Consider the following 22,587-nt stretch of genomic DNA (forward strand, 5'->3'; position numbering starts at 1 on the left):
AAGGGGGTAAGGGTGATACAAGGATGATGGGAGGGGGGGGGGGGGGGTAGAGGGGAGGAGGGGGGGGGGGGGAAGGGGGGAAGGGTGACAAGGGGTAAGAGGGTAGGATTGTAATGGGATGTGGGTGGTAGGGTGGTAGGGGGCATTAGGGCAGTGAAGGGGGTAAAGGGGTAGGGTGGTAGAGGGGAGAGGGGGTGGGGTAAGGAGGTTGGAGGGGGGGGGGGGACTGGGGGTTACGGGTAGAGGGTTGTTGTTGGTGGTAAGGGGGTTTGGGGGAGGGACAGGGTAGGTGGGGGGGGGCATTAGGGCAGTGAAGGGGGTAAAGGGGGTAGGGTGGTAAAGGGGAGGGGGGGGGGGAGGGAGTTAGGGGGGGGGGATGTAATGTAAGGGGTGTAGGGGTAGGGTAGTGGGTAGGGGGAGAGGGTGTAGAGAAAGGGGTAGGGTGTTAAGGGGGTGGTGGTTATAGGGAGGTGGGGTTAGGGGGAGGTGAAGGGGGGGGGGGGGGGTTATGATGCAATGTAGGATGGGGTAGGGTGGGGGGTTGTAAAGGGGGTAAGGGGTAGAATGATAATACAAGTAAGGTGGTAAAGGGGTAGGGTGTAAGAGGGGATGGGGTGGGGTGGGGGGATTGGGTTGTAGTAGATGAGAGGGTAGGAGGTTCGAGCTTGAAAAGGGGTAAAAGGGGTAGGGGGAGAAGGTTGGGGGAGGGGTGTAGAGGGTAAGGGTGTAGAGGGTGAGGGGATGGTGAACGAGGGGTAAGTGGAGCAGGGGATAGGGGGTAGGGGAAGAGGGTGGGGGAAGGGGTTGGAGGGTAAGGGTAAGGGGAGGGTGCACGAGGGGTAAAAGGGTAGGGTGGTAAGGGGTAGGTGATTTGGGGGAGGGAAGGTATGATTTTAAGGGGGAGGAAGGGACGGGGTAGGGTGGGACGCGGTAGAGAGGGGGGATTAGGGCGTGAAGGGGTTGTAAAGGGGCAGGGTAGTAAGAGGGGTGGGGATGGGGGTGGGGGTATGTGGGAGGGAAGGGGACAGTGGTAAGAGGGTAGAGTGGTAAAGAAAGTAGGGATAAGAGGGTAGGCTGGTATAGGGTAAGGTGAGGGGTAGGGTGGTAGAGGGGTAATTTGGGGGTATGGGTTAAGGGTGTGGGGGGAGGGGACGAAGGGTAAAGGGGTAGGGGAAGGGCATGGAGGGTAAAGGGTAGTGGTAAGGGGGTTCGGGGGAGGGGCTGAAGGAGTAGGTGTGGGGGTTGGGGGGTTAGGGCGGTGAAAGGGGGTAAGGGGGTAGGGTTCGTAAGTGGGGTAGAGGTTAGGTGTAGAGAGGTGGGGAGAGATAGGAGGTCGGGGCGTGAAGAGGGTAGAGGGGAGGGGATGGGGGGTAGGGGTAGGGGGAGGGTGGTAAATGGGTAGGTTGGTAAAAGGGTGAGGTGGTGGGAAGAGGGGGACGGGTTGTAAGAGGGTAGGGGCGAGGGGGTAGGGTGGTAGGGGATAAGAGAGTAAGGGGTTTAGGGGGGGAGGGGGGTTAAGGGGGTAAGGTTGTGGGGGTAGAGGGACGGGGGAGGGGGGGGGGGGGGGGTTAAGGTGGTATTGGAGAGGGGTAGGAGAATGAGGTGGTAAGGGGGTTCATGGGTAAGGTGTGGTGGGGGTTAGGCGGTGAAGGGGGTAAGGGTGGTAGGGTGATACAAGGATGATGGGAGGGGGGGGGGGGGTAGAGGGGAGGAGGGGGGGGGGGGGGGAAGGGGGGAAGGGCGACAAGGGGTAAGATGGTAGGATTGTAAGGGGATGTGGGTGGTAGGGTGGTAGGGGGTAAGGGGAGTGGGGTGGTGGTGGTGGTAAGGGGAGTGGGGGGGGGGGGGGGGGAAGGGGTGGTTAGGGGGTAAGAGGGTTAGAAAAGGATAAGGGGTCAGAGGGGTAGGGGTAAGGGAGTCGGAGGGGTGGAGTAGATCGTTCAACACCTGCGACACAAATCCATTTTGAACCTATTGGTCCTAGTATCATAGGCGACCGAACGGTCACCCCCGGGTTAAAGGGTAGGGGTAGGGGAGTGGGTTGTGGGTAGGGTGACATTCCGTATTTCAGTTCGGTTTCATTTTTTTCTCGATTTCTTGGGTTTTCTGTTCTTGTAAAATGTGTAGCGAATACCGAATCAAAATATTTTGGTTAAGTTTGATTTTTATTAATTCAGTTCGATTTTGTTAATTCGGTTTTTTTAATGGGCCTGCTTAGTGGGCTTTTTAAAACTTTAAAATTTACAATATTTTTGTTTGATTTTTCAGCTTAATTGGCTAAAAATAGTTGTATCAAAGAAGTGTATTGTAATTACATCAAAGAAGTGCATTACTACCAAATATCAATATGCCATTAGACATTAACACCACAAATTTTAATTCACAATGTCACTAAAACAAAAGTGAATTGTAGTTAATGTCTTCATAAATACAACATAATAACAGTCTAACAAATAACAATAATGTCTTCCATGAGAGTTGAGACCATTTTCAAGTTTCAACTTTCTAGTGCCAGCATAATAAACAATAATGAGCAACAAACAATGTATTTTAAACTTCTTGCCTTCTTCCATGAGATCACTTTCAATTCAAATGTCAACAATAACAAACAACAATAATGAGTTTTCTTGACTTTACTTTCAACTTTCAAGTCTCATGTGTTAACAAAAATACTAACAAAACTTAGTACTTTACGTCTTTCTTCATTGTCTTGACTCTTGGCTCTTGGACCTTTTAAGATAAAATCAAATGCTAGAATACTACTTTTAAGATTAAAAAATGATATGATTAAATAAATGACGTGTTGAACTCATTGCTTGCAAGTCAATCATAGATCAACAATGGAAGAGTTTCTTCCACTATTGGCCATCTCTATAAATAAGAAAAACAAACATGTCATACAAGATACAACATGATAAGTATTTTATTTTTTCCAAAAATAAATAAAAAATAATAAGTCTTACCAAGTTCAATTTTTTCAAGAAACTCTAAGCTTTCTTCAACACAAATAGGCTTAGTTTCTTGTCTAGGCCAATCTTGGACAGAAATAAGACATTGCACACATTTGAGATTATGAACTTCTAAAGGGATAAAGAATACGACCACCGGTGCTAAATACATATTCCGATGCCACACTCGACATAGGAATAACCAATACATCTCGAGCCAACTGTAAAGTATAGGAAATCTAGGAGAATTAACTTTCCACTAAATCAAATATCAAAATCTCCAGATTCAGGCTCTTGGTCTTCAAGAAGCTATTTATCCAACTCAGATTTAACATCTAAACTTCCAAAATTTTACTTTTGTTTCTTCATGTGCAACTTAGTTATCAAAGAATTTTTGGACACATTTTGAGAAAGACCACAAGCAGAAGAATCAGATGAAGATGGTTGATTTTTAGAACATATCACAAACAAATCCCTCAAGTAAGCCTCTACTTTCTTATTCACTAGATTTTTCGTTTCTTCCCCAAGTAATTCTTCAAGAGCAAAACTAACATACACAAATTTATTGCGAGGATCCAAAACAAAAGCAATAAAAATCATTTTATTCATCTTTTTTGGAGTACCCCGATATTTCTTGAACGTTTCTTTCATTCCCAAAGCCATTTTACTCAAATCAAGATCATCACTTGGCATACATAATTTCAAATATGCATCAAGTTCACATATATCTTCAAAATGAACATTACAAGTAACATAACGTGAACCTGAAACTTTCAAAGTGAGCTCATAAAAATTTTCAAGAAACTTTGTGACATTCCTCACATTAGACCAATCTTCATATTGAATTGAACATGGGATATTTTCATTTTCACAAACATCAGTAGCAAGAAAATAATTAAAATTAGCATCATAAATATGAAACCTCTCAAAAGCCTTCTAAAACTTTTCTGTTGTGTCCAACATCAAATAGGTGGAATTCCAACTAGTAGGCACATCTAAGGGCAACATATTATCACATTCTATCTTTTGCATTTCAACACATTTCAAGAAGTTTCTTGTCCTTGAAGAAGATTATCTAACATATTTCACCATTTATCTCATCCATTTGATAAAAGGACCAATTTCTTTCAAACCATCTCGCACAACTAGATTAAGTATATGAGCCACACATTTCATATTGGAGATGCTTACCTTCCATCATATTAGTTCCCCACATATCTAATTTTTTGGACAATTCTAAAACTGTCACATCATTTGAAGAGACATTATCAACCGTAACAGTAAAGACATTATCCAACTTCCGATCAAGTAAACAATTACTAATAGACTCAGCCAAATGCTCACCTTTATGACTAGTGATAGGACTAAAATTCAATATTCTTTTATGAAGCACTCAATCCCTATCAATAAACTGAGAAGTCAAACACATAAAATTGATTCTTTGCACTGAAGTCCATGTGTCTATTGTGACACAAATTCTTGGTTGTATTTCTTTTAAAGATTGTTTTAAATTTATTCTCTATTCACTATAAACTTCATAACAATCCCCTGTTATGTTACGAGAAGGAATATGAAACAATGGTTGGAATTTACTCATAAACTTCTTAAGACCTTCTTTTTCAACAAAACTAAATGGTAGTTCATCCAAAATTATCATTTCAACTAAAGCTCTCCTACATGCCTCTTGCTCAAATGTCCAAGCCTCTAAACTGTTACTTTGAACATTTAACAATTTTGAATACCAGGTGCAACAGCCGGGGGCTTATACATTTTACATCAATAAGTCAAATGTTGTTTTAGTCCACTTGTTCCATTTCTAGTTGTATTGACTACATAATATTGTTTATAATATAAACATTTTGCTTTAACTAATACACCATTTTCAAAAATCTTTTTAACGTGTTGCCAAACAGGAGATCTAGGATCCATTTTTTTTAATCTCTGTGCCAATTGACGCTTGCTATTAATAGGTGTATTATTCGTAGAATCAGCCATACTTATTCGACTTTGATCAAACACACCCATATTTAATTGATTTTGTTCAGCCATCTATACTAAAAAAATTATTTCACAATAAATTCACCCACTAACTAGTATTAAAAGCAAAAATTAGAAAGAAAAATAAATGAAAGAAGAGATCCATTTTGAAACTTGTTAACATAAAAAAATGAAAGAAGAAAAATAAACCTGATGTAGATTGGTGGTCGTCGGCTCGCTGCCCATCGGAACTTGAAAGTCTGTTGTCGCCTGTGTAGTTGTGCTGTTCGCCGAAAAATTGACTGAAAATGGACAGAAAAAATCAAAGAAGAAAAAATTGAAAGGAAGAATGGTTTAATTGAAGAATGAAGATTGAAGATGAATGATTTTCAAATTTTGGTCTTTCACTCTTTTGGTCAGGGATTAGGGTCTCTAGGTCTAGCCGTCTAGGTCACTAGGTGTGGGTGTTTCTATAAAGTATAAAAGTTCAAATGTATAAAGTACTCTTTTACTTTTATGTTTTTTCTTTATTTATTTTTTAAAAATAATTTATCATAAATAATTAATAAAATATAATATATATTATTATATAATATTTTGGTTTTAACCAAAATACCAAAAAAGGAAAATTACGTACTAAAAACTGAATTGAAATACCAAAAATACAAAAACATACACCAAATATCGAGACAAAAGTTGAAATATCAAAACCATAATATAAAAAAAATTGATTCGATTCAGTGTTTTTGTTTCCAGGTGTTTATGCCCTCCCCTAGTTGTTGGGGTGAAGGGTAGATGGTTATGTTCGGGGAGTATGAGGGGTAGGGGGATGGTGGGGGGAGGGGGGGAGGGGGGTTAGGTTGTAGGGGTTACGAGGGGTTGAAGGGGTGAGAGGGATATGGGGTACGAGTGTGGGGTGTGGTTAGAAAAGTGGGGGCGGGGGGCGGGGTAGTGGTGGTCGTAAGGGGGTTCAGGGATTCTAGGGTAAGAAGGGGGTAAGGGGGGTCCTAGAGGTGGGGAGGGGGGAGGGTGTAAGGGGATAAGGGATGTAGGGGGTGGGTAGGGGGAGAGGGATGTGGAGTGGGGATGGGGGTAGAAAAGGTACGTAGGTGTGGGGTGGAAGGGGTGGGGAGTACGAAGGTAGAAAGGGTTAGGGGTTTAGGTGGTGGGGTATGGTAGTGAGGTTTAGGGAGGTGAGGGTAGGGGAATGGTATGGGGGTTGGGGTTGGGGGGGGGGGGGGTGAGGGGTAAGTGGCAAAGGGGTGGGTGAGAGGATAGGGGGTGTAGGGTTGGGGAGAGGGGACGAGGGACGGGGGAAGGACGGGTACGATATGGGGTAGGGGTACAGGGGGTACGAGGTATATGATAATAGGGGCTGAGAGAGGGTACGAGAGGGGGAGGGGGGTAATTAGGGGGTAAGGTTAAGGGATAGGGGGTAGGGTGTAGGGGTGGAAGTAAAGGGGTAGGGTGGGGTGTAGTAAGGAAGGGGGTAGGAGGGGTGCGAGATCGAGGTTGAAGGGGGTTAGGGGGTAAATGAGGTGAGGGTTAGGGGGTAAGGGTGGGGGACTGGGGTCCAGTGTGTAGGTGGGGGCACGGAGGGGTACATGATATATGTGGAAATGGGGGTTAGGGGTAATTTGATGATGGGGCGGGTACGAGGTAGTAAGGGTTGTGTGGGGATAAGGAGAAACGGAGGGGGCAGTTAAGGAGGTAGGGGTAGAATGGTGGTAAGGAGGTAAGGGGGTAGGGGTGGGAGAAGGGGGGGGGGGGGGAGAAGGGGCGATAGGAGGTAAAAAGGTAGGGGAAAGAGGGTAGGGAGGTGGGGGGTAGGTAGGGGGAGAGGGGGGAGGGAGTGGGGATAGGGGTAGGAGGGGTACGGAGGTTCGGGGATGGGAGAGGTGGGGGGGGGGGGTACGAGGGTAGAAAAGGTAAGGGGTTTGGGTAGAGGGAGGGTAGGGGGATGGTACGGGGGTTGGTGTTGGGGAGAGGGGGTAAGTGGAAAAGGGGTGGGTGAGAGGATAGGGGTGTGGGGTTAGGGAGAGGTGACGAGGGACGTGGATAGGGGGGACGGGGGAAGTGCGGGTACGATATGGGTTATGGGTACAGGGGGTACAAGGTACAGGATATTGGGGGCTGAGAAAGGGTATGGGAGGGGGGTAAGATAGGGGGTAGGGTGTATGAGTGGGGGTAGGATGGGGTATAATAAGGAAGTGGGGAAGGAGGGGTGGGGGATCGAGGTTGAAGGGGGTTAGGGGGTAATTTGGGTGAGGGGTAGGGGGAATAAGGGTAGGGATAAGGGTGGGGGACTGGGGTGTAGGGGGTAGGTAGGGAACGGGGTGTACATGATGTATGTGGAAATGAGGGTTAGGGGTAATTTGAGTATGGGGTGGGTATGAGGTAGTAGGGGTTGTAGAGGTCTAAGGAGAAAGGGAGGGAGGGAGGAGGGGGGGGGGGTTTAAAGGGGTAGGGGTAGAAGGATGGTAAGGAAGTAAGGGGGTAGGGGTGGGGTGTGGTGAGGTGGGGGGAGGAAGGGTAGGAGGTTAGAGGGTAGGGGAAAGAGGGGGTATTAGGGGAGGTATGTTGTTGGGGTTAGGAGGGACGAGGTAGGGGGGATGGGGGTTAAGAGTCGAGGGTAGGAGGTATGGGGGACCGGGGGTGGGGGCAAGGTGTAGGGGTGTATGGGGAATGGGGACAAGGGTAGGGGTAGAGTGTAATGGGGGTGAGGGATTGGGGGGTAAGGGGGTAAGGGATAAGGGGAGGGAGATTGGGAGAGGGGCAGAGGGGGTAAAGAAGGGGTCTTAGGGTTGGGGGGATCTAAAGGTAGGATAGGGGTTGTCTAGAGGGTGTCGAGGGGGCTTGGAGGGTAGAGGGATAGAGGTTAGGGTTTTTTTTTGGGGGGGGGGGGGGGAGGGGTAAGTGGCATAGGGTAGAGGGTCGAGAGGGGAAGGGCGGTCGAAAGGGGTGGGGGTAGGGTAAATGGTTAGGGGTAAGAGGGTACGAGATATGGGGAGGGAGGTTGGGGGGGGGGGGGGGCAGAGGGCATAAGGGGGTAAAGAAGGGGTCCCAGGGTTAGGGGGGTCGAGAGGTAGGATAGGGGTTTTTGAGAGGGGGTCGAGGGTAGAGGATTGGAGTTAAGGGGTTGTGGTGGGGGGTAAGGGGTATAGGGGTAGAGTCGAGAGGGGTAGGGCGGTCGAGGGGGGGGGGGTAGGGTAGATGGTTAGGGGTAAGGAGGTACGGGGATGAACGGGTAGGGGGTTCGGGTGGTGGGTGTGTAGGGCTAGTTTCCTGCGGGATCGACTAGCTGCATGACTCCATTGCTAAAGTCATAAAGGACGTCCATGAAAATTTTAGCTAAAAAAAGTTCGAAATACTGGATCACCAAAATTCCACGGATATAGCACATGAAAATTGATAATACATGGTTTTTAGTATGCTGGCTAGTTTGAACTTTAAAATGGGCCAATTTTTCCCTCAAGACCAACTGGCTCGATTACTAGTGTCTTGAAGAGCGTCCATGAAAAATTTCAGCAAAAAAATTTGAAAGTCGAGATCACCAAATATCCGTGGACTATAACACACGAATATTGATAAAATCTAATTTTACTTGCTCTAGGGATCTTTTGAACTTGAAAATGGGTTGGTTTCCCCTCGGTACCAACTTGTTCCATTGCTAAGGTCTTAATAAACATCCATAAAAAATTTCGGCCAACGAAAAATCCTGAATCTCGGATCACCAAAAATCCATGGATTATTGCACACAAAAATCAGTAAAATATGGTTTTATATGCTCTAGGGCTCATTTGAATTTTAAATGGGTCAGTTTGACCCTCTAGAATCCATGGATAAAGTCATAACAAATGTCCATGAAAAAGTTTGGCAAAAAAAAATTCAGATTCTGAATCACCAAAAATCCATGGACTACACACAAAAATCAATAAAATTTTGTTTTACTAATATGTGCTCGTTTGAACTTGAAATGAGTTATTTTTCCCCTCGATACCAACTAAATCCATTGCTAAGGTCTTAACAGATGGCCATGAAAAATTTTGGCTGGAAAAATTAGGATTTCCAACTCACCAAAAATCTATAGACTATAGCGCAAAAAATCCATAAAATAAGGTTTTTACCTGCTCTGGGCTCATTTAAAGTTGAAAAATGGCTGGTTGCTCCACTGAATAGATCTTCACTGACGTCCATGAAAAAAATCAGCTAAAAAATTTTTATAATCTCAGATCGCCAAAAATCCATGGATTATTGTACATGAATATCTGTTTAATCATGTTTTACCTGCGGCGATTCTCATTTGAACTTGAAAATGGGTCGATTTTCCCCTCAGGACCAACTAGCTCCATAGCGAAGGTCTTAACGGACATCTATGAAAAATTTTAGTGAAAAAATAGAAATATGGATCAGCAAAATATTCATAGACTATAAAACACTAAATTAGTAAAATCTGTTTGACTTGCCATGGGGCTCACTTAAACTTGATAATAGGCTGGTTTCCCCCGCTGACCGTTTGAGTCCATTAATAAGGTCTTGAAGGATGTCCACTTAAATTTTGGCCAAAAATATTCTGAAGTCATGGATCCTTAAAATTCAATGGATATAACATACTAAAATTGGTAAAATTTTGTTTTACCTACTCTTGGCTCGTTTGTACTTTAAAATGGGACGGTTTTTCTCTCAGAACCAATTGACTCTATTGCTAAGGTTTTAAGGAGCGTCCATGAAATATTTCGATAATAAATAATTTGAAATTCGGAATCACAAAAATCCATGGACAATAACACGTGAAAATTGGTAAAATTTTATTTAAGCTACTTTTGGGCTCTTTTGAACTTGATAATTGGTCATTTGCCCGTCGGGACCAACTTTCTCTATTGTTAAGGTCTAACATAAGTCAATGAAAAATTCGGTAAAAAAATTTCCACAATCCCAGATCACCAAAAATCCATTGATTTAAACTAGAAAATAGGTCAATTTTCCGCTCGAGCCAACCGACTCCATTGATAAGGTCTTAATAGATGTCTATGAAATATTTTGGCAAAAGACGTCCAAAAGCTGATATCACCAAAAATATATGGACTAAAGCACACAAAAAGGGTAAAATCTAATTTTACGTGCTCTAGGCTCGTTTAAACTTTAAAATGGGTTGGTTTTCCCCTTTGGTACCAATTAACTCCATTGTTAAGGTCTTAATGAAAAAATCCTACCAAAAAAACTAAAAGACTAGATCATCGAAAATCTATGCACTTAGCACAAATAAATGGTAAATTTTAGTTTTACATGCTCTGGGTCTTTTAAACTAGAAAATGGGCTGATTTTCCCCTTATGACCAATTGACTCCATTTTTAAAGTCTTAAAAAACATCCATGAAAAATGTCCGTGAAAAAATCCAAAAGCCCAAATCACAAAAAAATCCATGGACTATAGCTCATGAAATCGGTAAAATTTGGTTTTACCTATACTAAGATCATTTGAACTTGAAAATGGGTCGGTTTGCCCCTCGATACCAACATATTCTATTATCAATGTCTTAATGGATGTCTATGAAAAAAATTTGGTCAAAGAAAATCTGGAATCTCGGATTGCCAAAATCCATTGACTATAACACAAAAAAATTGATAAAATATGGATTTACCTGCTCTGGGCTCGTTTGAATTTTAAAGTGGGTTGGTTTGGTCCTCAGAAGAAACTAGCTCCATTGTTGAGGTCTTAACATAAATCTATAAAAAAAATTGATTGTAAAAAATGCGAATTCGTGGAACACCAAAAATCCATGGATTATAGCACATGAAAATCGATAAAATCTGATTTTACCCGCTCTGGTTACAAAATGGCTCCACTTTTAATGTTTTAAAGATCGTCCATGAAAAATATTGGCCAAAAAAATCCAAAATTCTAGATCACCCAAATTTCATTGCACACGAAAATTAAGAAAATTTGATTTTACCTTTTTTGGTGCTCGTTTGAACTTGAGAATAGGTCAGTTTTTCCCTCTTGACCAAATGGATCCATTTCTGTGGTCTTAACAAACATCCATAAAAATTTTTGGCCAAAAAAAATTGTGGGAACCTGGATCAGCAAAATAATCATGTACTACAACACACAAAAATCTATAAAATCTAGCTTAACCTACTCTAGTGCTCCTTTGAACTTGAAAATGAGTTAGTTTTTCCCTCAGGGCCAACTTGCTCCATAACTAAGGTCTAAACGGACGTCCATGAAAAATTTGGTACAAAAAAACCGAAATTGTGGATAACCAAAAATCCATGGACTATTGCACGTGAAAATTATTAAAATATAGTTTTACCTACTCTGGGCCGATTGAACTTTACAATGGGACGGTTTAGCCTTCAGGACCAATTGTCTCTATTTCTAAGGTCTTAAAGGACGTCCACGGAAAATTTCAGCCAAAGAAAATCTGGAATCCTGGATCACCAAAAATTTATTGATATAGCACACAAAAATCGATAAAAATCTTATTTTACCTTCTATGGAGTTCGCTTATAATACGCTCAAACTTACTTCTCAAATAAGAAGTAAAGATGTCGTGTCAAGTAAATAACCCAACTAGTGAGGTTGGGATCGTTCTCATGAGGAAAATTGTTTAGACTTAACTTTAACCTATTATTACTATTGTTCGGTCAATTACTTCCTTGGAAAGCAAAAATAATAAAAAGGGGGGGTTTGTATTTCTAAATAATAAAAAATAACTAACGAAATTGAAAGAGACACTTAACAGCTTTGAATGTTGGAGTTTAATCAATTAATCAAAGTAACTAGGGTTTACGTGTTCCCCACAGGTTCATAACTTGATAATTCTAACTATAACAATTCTTTCCTAGTATCTTGTATGCAAAGTGATAAGTTATATATTTCTAAATCCTTGGTCCAACATCTAGAAAATTTCACTCCGTACCTTGGTTCGGCTACATGTGTTGCTATCCTAACCCTTATCTTTACCTCATATTAAGCATCATATTCGATATTTGACTAAGTTATTACCTCGTACCAATCAATACTAGCCTATTAGATAGTATACACTAAATCTATGTTGATAATTCTTTTCCTATTATCTACCTCCTTGGTCAGGCAAGTAGCATTAAGGCGAGTTCTAACGTTGTCCATCTGTTAAAAAGACTTCTAAGCGAAAGAATTGTTAATACATGCAAGACACTATTCTAGAATTGTTATTTTAGTTAGGTTTTACCTCATTATTTGCCTATGGTTTCCACAACCCTAGTTATGGAGTTTAGTTACCCATAGTCATAATCACAATATTCAAATATATTATATAAGAATTCATGTACTTACTTCAATGAGAAAGAGTAAAATCCTAAAGTTTACTTGATTAATCAACAAAAATCACCAACAATCACTAATAATATAGAGTCTCACAATACGGTATCTAACCATACGGTGTCTAACAATACGGAGTCTAACATCAAAAATGAGGTTTTCAAACTATTTATAGAAAATAAAAACCTAATTAAACAAGGATTCTATTTGCTCGAAATCTGTCAAAAAGCGGCTTGGTCGACGGACCTCGCGACGAATCGTCGTGGTCACGAGGGACCGTCATGGACTCTGTCGTCCCATACTTGTTCAATTTCTTCTGCTGCTCTCTTCATTACCCTCGACGGAAAGTATGACGGATCGTCACAGACACAAAGGTCCGTCGAGGGTCTTCGTTCCAAAACACTTAAACTCTTGGAATCTGGGTACTGGGTCTACTTCTCTGAACTTCATGACGAACTTGTAGGATGGACCGTCATTGAAACGACGGACCGTCATGGACTCCGTAACCCCACACTTGGTCAGACTTCCACATCTTCCTTCAGCAGCTGCATTACGCTGCCACCTACGGACCGTCACAAGCATGACATACCATCACAAGATCCGTAGGTGGTCTTTTCTGCATTTCTTCGCTCAAAATCTCCGTATTAATCTTTGGACATATTTCCTGCAAATAAAGAGAAACTTATATAAAAATTAGCACAAAAATGCTTTTGGACACACTAAACTTAAGGAAAAAGTATTAATAATACCGTGAAATCACGTTATATCAACACCCTCTAACTTAAATTCGTTGTTTGTCCTCAAGCGACGCACTATGACTCAATCTAAAATCTTTGTACAATAGTATCCATGTTTTATCCTTTGCAATCATTTGACTATCAATCCCGATTAATCTCGTCATATTTATGCATGCTATCACTATTGGGCTTGACTTATGTGGGATCAGAGCATGTCACAGACTCACCATGCACTAACACCTATCCTTTTCAATTTATCACCGAGGTGCTAACAATTCCGGTATTGCAACTAGTGTCCTCACTTTAAAAAAAAATCCTCATTTTTCACACAATGATTTCAGTTTGAGTATAAGGATTACTTTTCAACACTCGCTCTCAGAACAAATTCACACTCATTCATACTTATTGCCATAAGCTTGCCTTTATTTTCACTGCCTTAAGTTTGCTATACAAGCCTTAGGATCACGATAGGACTTTCTTAGCTTGTAACATATGCTCAGGGTAAGGTAGGTATATTTAGATATAATTTAGTGACTTTTTACCCTCCTTGACATATCGGCTAAACAACCTCTTTATCTCTCTTTGTTCTTTTAACCACACTTTCCAGAGCATTCCTCATAATATCCACCCTCAACAAGCCATGAGTCAAAGTACATAATACCCAAAGTTGGGTCAGGGCCATAACGAAGGTTGTTTACTGCATTAGCCACCCTCAACTTATGCTTTTGGCATAAGCTGAGGTGCACATGTCTAAGGAGTGACCAGGGCCAACACATTATTCCCAGAAAAGATCAGTTGGGGTGAAAAAGAAAGGTCTAATTTAAGCTCAGATCATTTGGATCAAAGAAGGATAAATTTCATTTGGTTTTCTTTTATTTAGGCTAAAAATGGGTTATATTGAATAAGGGCCTATGATCCTTTCCTAATTGTCTATTACAACTTACTTTTAGCAGGACTAACCAGGTGAGTTCTAGCTCAGTACAAATAGTGGACTATTCAAATCTTCCTCACACTCACTTGACATTTCATCACTCTACTAGATTATCAGACACCTAGTTCAAATTTTAGACTTATGGTAATGTAGTGGTGTACCTCTATGTCATGCTTAGAGCCACACATTTATCAATTACTATGCCTAGTCATGCATCATTTTTTAATTTATCAGAATATCATTTTAGCCATCATGCTCCAGAATTAAACTATGTACACAAGATATAGACATGCCGGTTCAAAAGAAAAAGTAATCAGCCTTTTGGGGAAAAAGAACACAGGCAAGAAAACCTCAAAAGAGGATAGTGAATTGGGCTACTCAGACTTCACCCTAGCACTCACTTTCCATTTACCCCACTCCCATAAAAAAACATGCAATTTTCCCCAATGCATAAAAAATTTAAATACTAGAGTGGTAGGTGAAACAAACTTGTGGCGCAAGGCGCCGATAATCAGCAAGCTGGTGGGTCCGGTTCCCCGGAACCCACTTCCTCTATAATCTGGACATCCTCAGTGGTGTCCTCAGCAACAACAACACTATCATTAGTGCCTCCCACTATCTCCACAATTCGGGAGCTAGATGCCCCAGCCGCTAACTCTCCTGCTCTCATATGGTGCGCCTCCTCCTCAGCAAGTGAGGCTCTCCTCGCAGCCTCTATCTCACGGCGCTCCTTTTTCTGTGCTCGCGCCTCGTCCTCTGCTCGACCCCTACGTATCATGGCATGCTCTCGAGGGGGAGGTGGTGGAATATGTGAGGTGACGAATAGGGCCACCAACACTGTGTCTTCAGCAGGCTCGACAGATGGGGCACCCTAGCCTCTAAGATCGTGTCAATATCTGTGCGAAGACTGTCGACCGCAGCCTGAAGAGTCAACACATCCACCGGAGGGGCTGGCCGGGCTAACACCCGCAACTTAAAAGCGTCCAAGCGCTGGTGAACCTCAGCGATCTTCCGCTCTGTATGCTAGACCATTTTCCACTCCAAGCGCTCTTCTGCCTCGGTAATAGACCTCTGCATCCACGACTGGATATGAAGCAGAAGTGTAGCCATTTGCGCCTCTAATTTTTGGACCCTAGCAAGCGGGGCCAGCGCGGGTAGAGGGTCTGTGCGAGAGGAGCTCGGGGCAGTGCTACTACCCAGGATAGACTCGACCAGGGTAGTATCAGTGGACGCCGCCTGTGTAGCCGTGCGGGCCTGGGCTACCATATCGGTTAGATCGTCAGCAAGTGGGGGCAGCTCTAGATGGGGCCCTCTGCGTGGAGCCAACTCATTGGCCTCATCTTTGATGAAGTCGACATCAACAGTGCCCTGCGAGGTCTTGAGCTGATCAACGTGCCATATATGCACACCTGTGGACCTGCAGAGAGAAAAGATCATGCACGGGAAAGAGTAAGTAGTTGTGACCTTAAAAGCCCTCTTGTGCATGACTGCCTGTAAAAGCCACACGAAATCCACCTCGAACCCGGATATCATCGCCGCCATCAGTACTACTCAATCCCATGTGACGATATTATCGACGACTGTGGGGAAAGGCAGTGGCGGACAATCAACCACAAAAACTTTGCCGTGAAAGTTAGGTTGGCCTTCTTGATGGCCCCCTTTTGGCTCGGTTACCCAGTCGGCACCCTCTGCATCAACAGAAAAGTGTAGGGCCATCCACCTCTTGGTGGTCTCTCTCAGTGATGGCTCATGCAGAAATTGACCATCTTTAACAATCTGCTATCGGTAGTCAAACTCGGTAGTGAGAGGGGTCCGATTAGCATCAACACCCTCGCCGTATAGAAACTGGCAGATGGCAGGCAGGGAAATATCAACCTGAACGCCCCATACTCGGACCTGCTTCAGTGGGGCCTATTTGGCGGGGGCAGCCCACCTGTCAATTTGTGATCGGAGAGTCTCTACGTAGGATGCGTAGAACTCACAGACCATTTCTTCACTATAACGTCCCAACGATGTGCTATCCACTCCAGGCGATGTCTGCTGAAGAGATTGTGGATCTCAAGCATCGTCAGGAGACTCTCTGTAAGGACCGCCGCTCCAATGTGATTGTTTGAGTCATAACTCCTTTGTCAATCAGGAACTTGGCGTCGGAGTAGACTTGAAATTGCCTGTTGACACACCACCGGTTGGGCTGGTCAGTAGCCAGGGTGAGGGCATGAGCTAGTGAACCTGATGTGGATTCTGAACTATCAGCCTCATCAAACGAGGATGACGCTGCAGTGGTGGCGGGTGTGGGAATCTCAGCAGTGCCGGAGGCTTCCTCCGACCACGAAACTCTTAAGGAGCCAGACGCTCCTTCTTCATTGGTGGCTGGCCCAGAAGGTGTGCTGGTCAGTGTGCACTCCTCATCAGACTGGAAGGTAGTGACTACGCCGGACGCCACCTTTTTAGGTGTGGCTCTGGCAGCACGTGTAGCACGGGAAGGGGTGGAAGTGCCTGGGGGCACGTATTCGGTGTCACGCTCATCATCAGAGCCAATGACCATGTGGGCAGATGGGGCGAAAGACTTCGATCGCCCGCGTGCATACACTCGATCTTGTTTAGTTGCCATAGTAGATAGCACCTGTAAAGGATCAATATGAGTACGAGAAATGGCAAACAAGACAAGCAAAACCACACAAAAAAATTAAAATAAAATGACATTTCTATAGTAACAGTGAAACACGACGGGCCTGGTGATGGCTCGTCGTGACCATGACGGACCGTCATGGGGTTCGTTGTGTCTTACTTAGACTATGTGTATATGGAGAACACTGAAGGAGAGTCGCTGACAAGTATGACGGTATGTGCAGGACGGACCGTCACAGGTACGACGGTCCGTCGTAGATGTCCTTTAGAGGACACTTGAAAAAAATATAGGGACCCTTAGGAGAGGGGTCTCTGACAACCAGAACGGTTGTGCAGGACGGACCGTTGTAGGTATGACGGTCCGTCACATGTGTCCATTAGAGGACACTTAGAAAAATGGAGAGAGACCCTTAGAAATAGGGTCTCTAACAACCATAATGGTTGTGCAGGATGAACCGTCGTAAAGACGATGGTCCTTCGGATATGTCCGTTTGAGGACACTTGCATAAAATTGGACAGTGGGGTGTTAGGGCTTTTGGAAAGGACCCTACGATGGTCCGTCGTGGGTACGATGGTCCGTCGTGGGTACGACGGTCCGTCATCGGGTTCTGGTTCTGTAGATCAATGACAGAACTGGGGGTACCCCATTTATCCCCGATGATCTAAATCAAATGTGTAGTGTTTTGGACCTACATTTGTCTATCCCAAATACCTAGTAAACTAGTAATGTCAAAGCACCTATGTCTAGGGTTGTAAACATGACAATTTCGAAGATTTTTAACCTAGGTTAGATAGAATTTTATATAAAAGAAATGAACATATCAATAAGAACTAGGCTAAAACTAATTGATAAACAAAAATGCAATATAAATGAGTAGAAATTAGAGACACATACATGAGAATTGTAGAAAAAAAAGTTGGAAAAGTACTTGGTGATCAAGAAGACACTGACAGCAGCAACTCCGACTAGTAGATGATAACTTTTAGGGCTTTGGAGAACTTTGGGGGAACAATGATCGGTTAATAGAGGGAGAGATTTTGGAAGTTGAAAAGGGAGGGAAATAGGGGAGTAGTGAAGGAATTGGGGTGAAATGAGGGGTTGGGGAGTTTAAACGGTAAGATTTTGTAAAAAACTCCAACCGGGTCGGGTCGGGTACGCCTCATTAATGACGCAATGATTCCTCGACGACGGTCCGTCTCAGTTGTGACGATCCTTCGTTGGTTCCGTCGTGTGTGCCCTAGTTTAAAAATAACAGAAAGACATATCTAGCACAACGGATGCATACGACGGTCCGTCGCTGTATCCGTTAGTGACTGCAGAGTAATTTTCTGCAGAATTTCTTGGTGATGTGCCTGCAAATTTAAAATCCATTAGTAGAAAAATGCTACCATTACTAAAAAGACTATAAGTATTGGGTTGCCTCCCAACAAGCGTCTGTTTAATATTGCGGCACGACTGGGGACACTTGATTACTCAGACTTCATCAACATGGTATGCCTCTATCACCTTCATTCCCCGATGCTTTATGCCCGAAATAGAGTTTTATTCGTTCTCTATTCACCTTAAACCGCACTCCCTACTTGGATTTTAACTCTACTGGTCCATGAGGGAACACTTGGGTAACCAAGTAAGGGCCAGTCCGTTTGGACTTGAGCTTGCTCGAATGACAAGGAACCCCAGAACTGTCTACAAGCACCAAATCTCCAACCATAGACTCTTGTTTTGCACTTTTTTGTTCATTCTCTTTCTTCATCTTTTCTTTGTGGGATATGGCGGATACCGATTGGAGTTCACCACTCTGCCTCATGGTCCTACAAATGTTGGAGGTCGCTTTTTCATTGTTCAACCAAAATTTCATCTGCCCCTTTTCCATATCAACTAAGGCTCTACCTGTAGCAAGGAATGGCCTCCCAAGAATAATAGGCACTTCAAAATCGACTTCACAATCAAGAATAACAAAATCTGTCAAAAATATGAATGACTCCTCTTTTACTAGCACATCATGGAGTATCCCTATAGGCCTTTTCACTGTCCGATTAGCCATCAGTAGCCGCATAATAGTGGGTTTTAAAATCCCCCAAACCTAACTTCTTGTAAATCGAGAGGGGCATGAGATTTATGCTTGCCCCCAGATCACATAATGCTTTCGTAAAATGTAATGACCCAACTGTACAAGGAACAGTGAACACACCCGTATCTTCTTTCTTTTGTACGAGGGATCTTGTAGCAATAGCACTACAATGCTGCAGTCGATCATCATCCTCGAAAGTGACCGATCTTTTCTTTATGACCAGATCTTTCATAAACTTGGCATAACTAAGCATTTGTTCTAGAGCTTCTACCAAAGGGACATTGATAGAAATCTGCTTCAGCATTGTTATGAAACGCTGATATTTACCATCCTCGGTCTTTTTCACTAATCACTGAGGGAAGGGTGGTGGTGGTCTAGGCATGGGAATTACCTTGATAGGGACTTCTGCATCTTTTTCAGTGCTCTCTTCTGCTTCACCACTACCCTTTACCACCTTATCATCATCCTTTCTCACCTTTTCCTCATTAGACGGCATAGGTGGGTCAATGGTTTGCTTACCACCCCGAGTAGTGATTGCCATACAGTGCGCATCATTTTTTGGATTTTGGATAGTGTTGCTAGGAAGAGTGCCCGATTGCCGTGTGTTCACTGTCGTATATAATTGGGCCATTTGCAACTCGATCTACTTAATCGATATTACATGTGTATCCACTTTTTGCCCAATACTTGCTAAATCACACCTTAACTATTTAATGTGCTCATCACTAGCATCGAACCTCCTCATCATTTTGTGCAACATATCCTCAACTCGCGCCATACTATCTCCACCATCTCTAGGAGTAACTTCACGATTTTGAGAAGGAACATAGGGCTAATTCCTGTCATTTCTATTACCATAGTTACCCCTGTTGAAGTTGTTGTCACGGTTATAGTTTCCATCTCGGACATAATGACCCTCATGGTTGTAGTTACCATAGTTCTGACCTTGGTTCCCTTGACCTTGGCGCCAATTCTCCTGATTAGAGCCTTGGGCACTTGGTCGGAGACCCCCCGTCTGCTCATTTACCGCATAGGAATCCTCATCATAATAACACTCATCATTTTGTGGCGGTGGTTTTGACAAGTAGTTGACTGCATTTATCTTTTGTGCACCCCAGTGATATGTTTTAGTACCAACCCAAGCTCAGTTCTCATCTGAGCCATTTCTTCATGAATCTCATCTGTGGCTGGGTTGTGAGTGGACTGCACTGTGAAGGTGTTTCTCCCGGTATCTGACTTCCTAGTACTCCAAGCTTTATTATTCCGGGATATTTTCTCTAATTTTTCAGCAATCTCAGCATAAGGACACTCCCCATAAGATCCACCTGCTATAGTGTCCAACACCGCTTTATTATTATCATCCTGTCCCCAATAGGAGTATTCCTTCAGTGACTCATCATCTATACGGTGATTTGGGACACTTCTCAAGAACGAGGTGAATCTATCTCAAGAACTACTAATTGACTCTCCTGGTAGTGCCACAAAGTTGTTCACTTTGTCTTTGTGGTTTAGTTTCTTAGAAACCGGATAGTAGCGTGCTAAGAAGACATCCCTTAGTTGGTTCCAAGTGGAAATTGAGTCGTATGGGAGCTCAGTGAACCATATAGCAGCCTCTCCCGTCAGTGAGAGAGGAAACACTTTGAGCCCTATTACATCTAAGTCCAAGTCAGGCCTCCCTACACAGCTTTTACACACTGCCCTTACCTTAGCTATATGGGCATGTGGATCCTCAGAAGGTAGCCCCGAAAACAAACCTCTGGCAGTGAGCATTTGCATCAGGCTACTAGTTACCACAAAGGTGTGGCCTGTGGGTAGAGGAGGCAAGACAAGTGGCCCATCGGATTCTGCTATGTTATCATAGCCTCTGTAGTATGCTTGGGGCCGTGGAATGGGATTTTGTCCCCTCTGTTGGTGTTCACCCGGAGCATCGGGTAACAACTGACCATGAACATCAACCAGAGCTGGGATGTTATGGTTTGGATCATCATCATTGATTCCCAAGATTTGATTGATGTTGCATAGTGTACACTCTAATTCGTGATCATAGGGAAACAAGGATTCTCTTCCTCTCCGTGTATTTGGCATACAAAGAGGTTGGTTCTGCACAAATCAAAAACAATAAAACAAAGAAAAATCAAGAAAATATCAACTAAACTATAATAATAAGTTTAATTTAATCTAAAAGCTATAATCCCCGGCAGCGGTGCCAAAATTTGATATGCTCAAACTTACTTCTCAAATAAGAAGTAAACGGTCGTGCCAAGTAAATAACTCAACTAGTGAGGTTGAGATCGTTCCCACGAGGAAAATAGTTTAGACTTAAGTTTAACCTATTATTACTATTGTTCGGTCAATTACTTCCTTGGAAAGCAAAAACAATAAAAAGGGGGGTTTCTATTTCTTAATGGATGAAAATAACTAACAAAATTGAAGAAGACACTTAACAGCTTCGAATGTTGGAGTTTAATCAATTAGTCAAAGTAACTAGGGTTTACATACTCCCCACAGGTTCATAACTTGATAATTCTAACTATAACAATTCTTTCCTAGTATCTTGCATGGAAAGCGATAAGTTATGTATTTCTAAATCCTTGGTCCGGCATCTAGAAAATTTCACTCCGTACCTTGGTCCGGCTACGTGTGTTGCTATCCTAACCCTTATCTTTACCTCATATTAAGCATCGTATTCGATATTTGACTAAGTTATTACCTCGTACCAATCAATACTAGCCTATTAGATAGTATACACTAAATCTATGTTGATAATTCTTTTCCTATTATCTACCTCCTTGGTCCGGCAAGTAGCATTAAGGCGAGTTCTAACGTTGGCCATCCATTTAAAAGACTTCTAAGCGAAAGAATTATTAATACATGCGAGACACTATTCTAGAATTGTTATTTTAGTTAGATTTTACCTCATTATTTGCCTATGGTTCCCACAACCCTAGTTATGGAGTTTAGTACCCATAGTCATAATCACAATATTCAAATATATTATATAAGAATTCATGTACTTACTTCAATGAGAAAGAGTAAAATCAAAAGTTTCTTGATTAATCAACAAAAATCACCAACAATCACTAATAATATAGAGTCTCACAATACGGTATCTAACCATACAATGTCGAACAATACGGAGTCTAACCTCAAAAATGAGGTTTTTCAAACTATTTATAGAAAATAAAAACCTAATTAAACAAGAATTCTATTTGCTCGAAATCTGTCAAAACGCGGATGGGTCGACGGACCTCGCGACGGATCGTCGTGGTCACGACGGACCGTCATGGACTCCGTCGTCCCATACATGTTCAATTTATTCTTCTGCTCTCTTTATTACCCTCAACGGCAAGTATGACGGATCGTCACAGACACGACGGTCCGTCGAGGGTCTTCGTTCCAAAATACTTAAACTCTTGGAATCTGGGTACTAGGTCTACTTCTCTGAACTTCATAACGAACCTGCAGAACGGACCGTCATAGACACGACGGACCGTCATGGACTCCGTAACCCCACACTTGGTCAGACTTCCCCATCTTCCTTCAGCAGCTGCACTATGCTGCCACCTACGAACCATCACAAGCATGACGGACCGTCACAAGCTCCATAGGTGGTCTCTTCAGCATTTTTCCGCTCAAAATCTTCGTATTCATCTTTGGACAGATTTCCTGCAAATACAGAGAAACTTATACAAAAATTATCACAAAAAGGCTTTTGGACAAACTAAACTTAAGGAAAAAGTATTAATAATACCGTGAAACCACGGTATATCAGCTTATACTTGAAAATGGGTTGCTTTGCTCGAGACCAACTTACTTTATTGCTAAAGTCTTAACATATGTCTATGAATAATTTTAACTACACAAATCTGAAATCCCGGATCGCCAAAAATCAATGGATTATTATATACGAAAATTGATAAAATATGGTTTTACCTAATTTGAGGCTCGTTTTAACTTGAGAATGATCCAGTTTTCTTCCAGGTCCAACTTTC

The sequence above is a fragment of the Solanum lycopersicum genome, chromosome 5, assembly GCF_036512215.1.
Source record: "Solanum lycopersicum chromosome 5, SLM_r2.1".
NCBI classification, from domain to species: Eukaryota; Viridiplantae; Streptophyta; class Magnoliopsida; order Solanales; family Solanaceae; genus Solanum; species Solanum lycopersicum.